This window comes from Vombatus ursinus, unplaced genomic scaffold (genome assembly GCF_900497805.2).
Source record: "Vombatus ursinus unplaced genomic scaffold, bare-nosed wombat genome assembly UNPS02014826.1, whole genome shotgun sequence".
NCBI lineage: Eukaryota > Metazoa > Chordata > Mammalia > Diprotodontia > Vombatidae > Vombatus > Vombatus ursinus.
In genome coordinates, this window is record NW_020954604.1 from 1,688,967 (window position 1) to 1,696,879 (window position 7,913).

At 40.7% G+C, this 7,913-nt stretch overlaps 1 pseudogene; it reads right to left on the minus strand.

Annotated features, from left to right (window-relative positions):
• Positions 1-2,040: 2,040 nt before the first annotated feature.
• On the minus strand, positions 2,041-4,896 carry LOC114025019 (annotated as a pseudogene).
• Between the last annotated feature and the right edge of the window lie 3,017 nt (positions 4,897-7,913).

Here is a 7,913-nt window from a genome sequence, read left to right on the forward strand (position 1 = left end):
AAAAAGCAAGAAAAGGTATGATATATACTAATTCTTGAAAGAGAAGTTAAAGCCTGGTTGGGAAGAACTTTAAATACCAAAATGGAAGAGTTTCTACTTGATCCCAGAGCAAGTAGAAAGGGCTTAATGCAAGGGCAAAGAGCAGTCAAGCACTGTGGACACTAGGCTTTAGAAAAATTTATCTTAAGATTGCATTAGACTTCTTGTCTGCTTTATAATGTTTAGCTCCAAAATCCTTAACGTCGTATCATATGACTTGTCATGTAGCTCCTCCTTTAGGTACTAGAAACTTGTTTTTTAAACAAATATAAAACATTATATTTATTTAAACTTCATCTTATTAGGTTAAGTCCATCATTTCAATATTAAAAACTGTTGGATACTGAACCTGCCATTTATTGAATTAGCTATCCTTCCTTGCTATCATTCGGAAATGTGAGACCATAACATTTATATCATTATCTAAGTCATTGATTAAAATGTTGAGCAAAATAAGGCCAAAGACAGAGCCTTGCAATAAGCCTCTGAAGTCTTCCCTCAAGGCTGACATTGATTCATCAATTATCATATTTCAGTGACAGAACTGGTCTCTCAACCAAATCTGAATCTACCTAACTTGTCTATCACCTAGAACAGAGGTATCAAACTAATGGTCTATGGTCACACAGATTAAAATGTAATTGAAAAATACTTAACAAAATACATTAAAAACCAAACAGAACAGAGATAATGATAAGTGGTTTTCTAAGTCAATATCCAATCCACAAGGTTCCTTCTGTATGATTTAATGGTCCCCATTTCTATTTGAGTTTGATACCACTGACCTAGATAGTATCTCTTCATATAGTCCACAAATACATCACGAGAGACTGTTAAATATCTTGGTGAAATACAACTGTATCTACAGCATTTCTCCTTATTGAACAAAAAAAAGGTTTTTTCTCTCTCTCAATACAACATACTACATATATGTGTATATATGTATTTGCATATATATAATATACACATATTATATATATGTAATGTGTGCACATATTCATAAATATAAACAGAATGGACATGAGCAAAAATGGTAAAGTAGAAAGAAGCAAATCAAGCAAAATATTTTCTATTAATACTCAGAGACTGAGAAACAATGCTAGACTAATTAGTGATCAGGAATACAAGGAGAAACCACAATGGAGCATTTCTCCAGCCTACATAAACATAAAAACAGAGCTAGAGACCTATAAGCACAGGACAAGAGGTCTAGTCAGACAGGAAGGCACATGAAGGGCCTTGTACCAATGATACTTGGCTGGGCCCTATGACTCTATATCAAGGCAAAAAGCAATTGTGGATTCAAGGTGGAGAATAAAAGGCAGCTGGCAGCTATTGCTTCAGTGTCTGAATGGAGTCATGAAACTGGTTTTGACTGAGGCCAGGGACTTCCTGATAATCGGGACAAAGAAGGAGAATGGAGAGGAAAGATAAAGCCAAATCTCACAAGGATGATGCCTGAGGTTCACAAAGGCCTGGAGAAGGAGCAGGAAAAAGCCTGAAGATATGTAATTCTGACTTCACAGCAAGATCTCAGATTCATCCAATAAACCCACAGTAGTGTTTGTAGCAGAGGAACAATGGCAGAGAGATCAGATAAAAGGTTACTAATCATTAGGTTTGTTGCTGTGAATCTTTAGAAGCTTTCAGATAGCAGAGAGGGAATGAGGTAAGCAGCTGTCTGTTAAAGCTCCAACCAGTGCCATAAGGATAGATATGTTACCTACATCAGAGTCTGCAGCTTTTAAAGCTTTTAAGATGCTAACAATCACACTTCACCCTAGCAAAGATCCCTTAGGACATGCCAAAAGTCTGTTGTTCCCTGGCCTGAACCACCTCTTATATTCTTTTTTTTTTTTGACAGGGTCAAAGGATTTATTTGCCAATTCAAGACCCCTCCCCCACCTTGTGAGACAAGGGGGTTGAAGCAAATTGGGGGTGGGGGAGGTAAAGAACAGCTTGGAACCAGTCCTAACTGTGGCCTCCTCCTGAGGACCATGTTCAGGACGAGTCCTTCTGTCGAAGCCTATACTGATCTTTGGGTAGTGCCCTCAACCGTTCTGCAGCCTGCTCTGGGGTCAGGTCCTTCTGAGCCTGGGCCAGCATCTCACAACCAACCCTGAACTTTTGGATGGTGCCTGACCGCAACAGTGGTGGATAGTAGTGGGCATGGAGCTGCCAGTGGTCACAATCAGCCTCAGCCCCGGTTGGGGCTCCATGCCAGCCCATGGAGTATGGGAAGGATGTCTCAAATAGGTTGGCATATTTGGTCAGCTTCTTCATGATGCAAGCCAGATCATCTCGTTCCACAAAGCTCAGCTCTGGGAGCCTCTTCACATGTCTCCATGGCAGCAACAGCATCTGGAAAGACCAGACAGCCCAGAAGGGCACCAGCACCAGTCAGTGTTCACTTTCTAGGACCATTCGCTCCTTTCTCTCAGTTTCCTGACACCCATACTCCAAAAGCATGGGACCTCCATGCTGCTTTTGAGAGGCCCTCTGGCTTCGTTCCTCCCTCTGGTCCACGTAAGAAGATGCTACTCCACACCTGACAGTGGGGGTGGGGGTTGGAACAACCCATCATGGCTCCTTTGTTCTCAAAGATCTGTACCCAGGGGTACTGAATACCCAACTCCTCCGTGACTGAGGCCCATGTATCAATGACAGCTCGGATCTCAGGTGTAGACGTGAGCGGCAGTGTGATATCGGACCGGGGATGGAAACACAGGACCTTACAAACTCCTCGGGCAGCTTCAGCTCAGAATAGTGCGTGATCAGTGGGTCCAGGACTGGGGGGCATCAGGCTGCAGGGCAGGGAAGTCATTGTTGAACAGTAAGGTGCCCTGTAATGGGGATTCACCTCGCCATTGGCCCGAATTGCCCCGGGACAGAGGAGGCGGTGGGGTCATGTCGAGGTACATCCTCAGTGGGGAGGGGGTCCACCTACCCCTGTCAGGGTCGCTTCATTCGGTGGGCGGACACCAGCACCCACTCATCCTGCCGCGGGTTGTAGCAGATGTGCTGATGCTCACTCGCCTGGAAGGCCCCCACCTCCGGCTCCAGCCACTGCTCCACGAGGTCCCCACCCAGCCCTGCACTCTCCGCCACGGCACAGCACAACTACCAGACATGCTGCCTCCCACCCGGACTGGGGACCCCCACCTCTTATATTCTTAAAGAATACATCTCTCAATACCTGATATTTCCTCTAGAAATACAAATATCCGGCCCTCACAGAAAGTGTTGATTCCGGAAGCCTTTAAAACATATTTTTTAAAAGTATGTGCCCATAATAGAGTTAATAGAGATCAGGAATGTCCATGACACAGACTTAAAAGAAGAAAATAGTTCAATTTTTATTATTCATACATCTACAAGGAAAGCCTCATAGAAAAATGCTGCTTGACTACAAGATCAACTAGAATTTCCAAAAGAAACAAAGTGAGTTAAAAATGACATTATGAATGAAATGATATTTTTAGAGGAAAAACATTTGGAAGAAATGAGATCTCTAGAGGAAAGACTTGAAAAAAGAATTAATCGTTTACTGGAAAAGGTGCAAAACTTTGTACAAGTAACAGACTCTCTGAAAATTAGAATGGATCAAATAGAAGTTAATCAAAAGCACAAGAGAAAATAAGAAGGAATTGAAAGACTGAATAAAATATAAAGTATTTAATATTAAAAGACAACTCACCAGGAAAACAACTCAAGGAGAAATTAACACCACAAAAATCTTTGGACTAAAGTACCTGAAACCCATAACTATGAAAGAAGTCTGGATAACATATTTTTAAAAATCACACATCAGGGCAGGGGTGATGAGAGTAAAGATGGTGAAAAGGCAGGAACTTGCTTGAAATCTCCCAAATTCCCCTCCAAACAACTTTCTGAAGGGGCAAAACCAACAAAATAATGGAGTAAAATGATCTTTTAGCCCGACACAACTTAGAAGGATTGCAGGAAAGGCCTGTCTCATTCATGGAAAAGGGGCAGACAGGTTAGCACAGGCAATGTCTAGGCAAGCCAGCAGGAGGCATCTACCTTCAGCACAGGTCAGCAACTGAAGCCGTGAAGCCCTGGTGCAGCAGGCCAGTAACATAGCAGGCCAGTTGTGAGACCTCCAGCCCCTGACACAGAAGGTGAGTGGCCAGCTCTGGTGGCCCTGGCACAGCAGCCCAGTAACCAGATCCCTGGTTCCCAAGCACAAGAAGCTTGGGGAAAGTGCCCCCTGTACCCCAGGAGCATAAGAAAACTTTAAAAATCACAACATGCTCTGGAAAATGAGCAAGAAACAAATAAACCTGACCACAGAAAGATATTACAGTGACAGGGAAGATCAAAACACAAACTCAAAGGAGGACAACAATGTAAAAACACCTACATGTGAAGCCTTAAAGAGAAATAGGAATTAGTTTCAGGCCCAAAAGGAACTTCTAGAAAAGCTCAAAAAAGATTTTAAAAATCAAATATGAGAAGCAGAAGAAAAATTAGGAAAAGACATGAGAGTTTTGCAAGAGAATCATGAAAAAAAGACTCAACAGCTTGGTTAAAGAGGCACAAAAAATGGAAAAAAAAATTGTACAAGAATTCACTGAAGAAAACCACTTCTTAAAATATAGAATTGACCAAATAGAAAAAGAAACACAAAAGCTCATTGAAAAAAATAATTTCTTAAAAATTAAAATTGGGCAAGTGGAACCTAATGATTCCATGATACATCTAGAATCAATCAAACAAAATCAAAAGACTGGAAAAAATGGAAGAAAATATGAAATATTTCATTGGAAAAATAATTGATGTAGAAAATACATGCTGAAAGATAACTTAAAAACTCTTGGCCTACCTGAAAGCCATGATTAAAAAAAAGAGTCTGGACAATTTCTTTCTTTTTTTATTTTAATTAATTTATTTTGAATTATCAACAATTACTTTCATAATCTTTTGAGTTTTAAATTTTTCTCTCCCTCCCTCCTCACCTACCTCCCCAAGACAGTGCAAAATTTGATATAGGCTATACATATACTTTCCTATTAAATATATTTTCACATTAGTGATGTTGTAAGTAAGAATTAGAACTAATAACAGGAACCACCAGAAAGAGGAAACAAAACACAACAGAAGAAAAAAAATGGCAAATAGTGTGCTTTGATCTGCATTCAAACTCCATAGCTCTTTCTTTGTATGTGGATAGCATTTGCCATCATGAGGCCTTTGGAGAATGGACAATTTCTTTCAAATATCAAGAAAAACTGCCCTGATATCCTAGAATCACAGGGTAGAACAGTAACTGAAAGAATCCACCAATCACCTCCTGAAAGAGATCCCAAAATGAAAACTCCCAGAAATGTTATAGCCAAATTCCAAGACTCTCAGGTCAAGGAGAAAGTACTGCAAGAAGTCAGAAGCAAACAATTCATATACTGAGGAGACACAGTCAGGATTATATGGGATTTAGCAACTTCTACATTAAAGGATCAGAGGGCTTGGAAGATAATATTCTAGAAGGCAAAGGAGCTTGAATTACAACCTAAAATCACCCACCCATCAAAACTGAGCATAAACCTTCAGATGAAAAAAATGTATATTCAATGAAAAAAGGACTTTCAAACATTCCTGATGAAAAGAAAAGAGCTAAACAGAACATTTTATTTTTATTTTTATTTTTTTTTGTTCAGAGCATTTAATTTTCAAACACAAGACTCAAGAGAAGCATAAAAAGGTATACAGGAAAGAGAAAAAAATGTTATACAATAGGGATAAAATGTTTACATCTCTACATGGGAAGATGATACTTGTAAATCTTAAGAAACAGATCACTATTAAGACAGTTAGAAGGAGTATACATAGAATGTATGGGTATAAGTTGACTTCAATTCAATGACATTAAAAATGAAGGGACTTCTGGGAGCCAAGATGGTGGAGTAAGAAGTAAGTCATTCTAACCCTCCCTTGTTGACCTCTGAAAGGTCAGAAAATATCACCACAGGAAAAACCCTGGAACAACTGAGCCAGTCGAAAGATGGGGTGCAGCAGTCTTGTAGCCAAGGAACCTTGAGGGGTTAATGGGAAAGGCCTTTCTAGCTCTGGGGGGAGAGAAGCAGTACATGATGGGAGGCATGCCAGCAAACCAGCAGCAATTCCCACCTCAGCAAACCAGAGGGAGATTTTGAGCCCCAGGTTGGTGAAGCAGGCAAGCACCAACACCAGGACCCCCCAATGGGCCTTAGCACAGATAGGTGAACCAGCAAACAATAGCTGGGAAAAACACCAGGTGTGTCGGCTTTCTCCAGAAGCTACATATCCCAGTGCTTCAGAGCAACTACAGGCTGGCAGACATCCTCAGCAGCCAAACATTCGAGTGCTTTAAAGAAGCCCCAGTGAGCAGTCATCCTCCAGGGCCCAGATCCCCCATCACCATCCCAAGAGCTCCAGTGCTGCTGACCCAAGCTTAGCACTAGGTAAGCTGCCAGATCCCTACAGCCTCCAGGTCCCAGCACCAAGGCCCCAGCACACAAAGTCAGTGACCAGGTTCCAGGATCCCAGCACAACAAACTTGGGTCAGTGCCCCCGGACTCCAGCAGGAGAGCTCAACTTTAAAAGCCAGGAAAAGAGGCAAACACCATGAGCAGAAAGCAGAAATGGACAATAACTATAGAGTCTTATTATGGGGACAGGGAAGATCAAGGCACAAATTCAGAAGAGGATAACATTGTAAATATGCCCACTTGTAACTCTTGAGAACTATATTGTTATTACACCATTTAAAAGGAGTACACGTAAACAGAGGGCATGGGTGTAAGTTGACTTCTATATGATGATAAAAAAATCTATTAAGTGGTGAAGAGTGATTGTTCTGGGAGAAGAAAAGAGGAGGCAGGCAAGGGTAAATTACATCATGTGAAAAGGCACAAAAATCTAGTACAGTAGAGGGAAAGAAGGAAGGAGATGAGCATTGTTTGAACCTTACTCTCATCAGATTTGGTTCGAAGAGGGAATAACATAATCAGTTAAGTATAGAAATCTAACTTACCCTATAGGAAGTAGGAAGGAAAAGGGAAAAGAAAAGGAAGGGGGTGGGTAGAAGGGAGGGAAGAAGTAGTAAGTGCAAAGAGGAAGAAAAGGGAGGGGGTTCATAGAAAGGAGGGCAGATTGAGGGAAGTGGTGGTCAAAAACAAAACTATAGTGAGGAGGGAAAGAAAAAAAGGAGAGAAAAAAGCATAAATGGGGGGGGAATAGTATGGAGAAAAAGACAGAGTAATCATAACTGTGATTGTGAATGAGATGAACTCTCCCACAAAATGGAAGCAGATATCACAGTGGATTAAGAACCACAATCCTATTATATGTTGTTTAAAAACCTGAAAAGACTTAAAGGAACTGATGCTGAGTGAAATGGACAGAACCAGGAAGACATTGCACATAGTAACAGCCACATTGTGCAATGACTGACTTTTTGATAAACTTAGCTCTTCTCAGCAATGCAAGGATCTTAGACAACCGCAAAAGATTCATGATGGAAAATGTTATCCACATCCAGAGAAAGAACTTTGGAGTCTGAAGGCAAATGGAAGCATACTATTTACTCTCCTTTTCTTTTGTTGTTTTACTTTGTTTCTTCTTTCTTGTGGTTCCTCCCATTAGTTCTGATTTTTCTTTATATCATGACTAATGTGAAAATGTGTTTAATATGAATGTATAAGTGCAGCCTATACCAGATTGCATGCTGTCTTGGGGAAGAGGGAGGAGAGGGAAGGGGAGAAATTTTAAAATTCAAAATCTTATGGAAGTGAATGTTAAAAATTAAAAATAAATTAATTAACTATTACAAAAATGAAGGTGTGAGAAAGCATTGCAGTGGGAGAAGAGGAAAG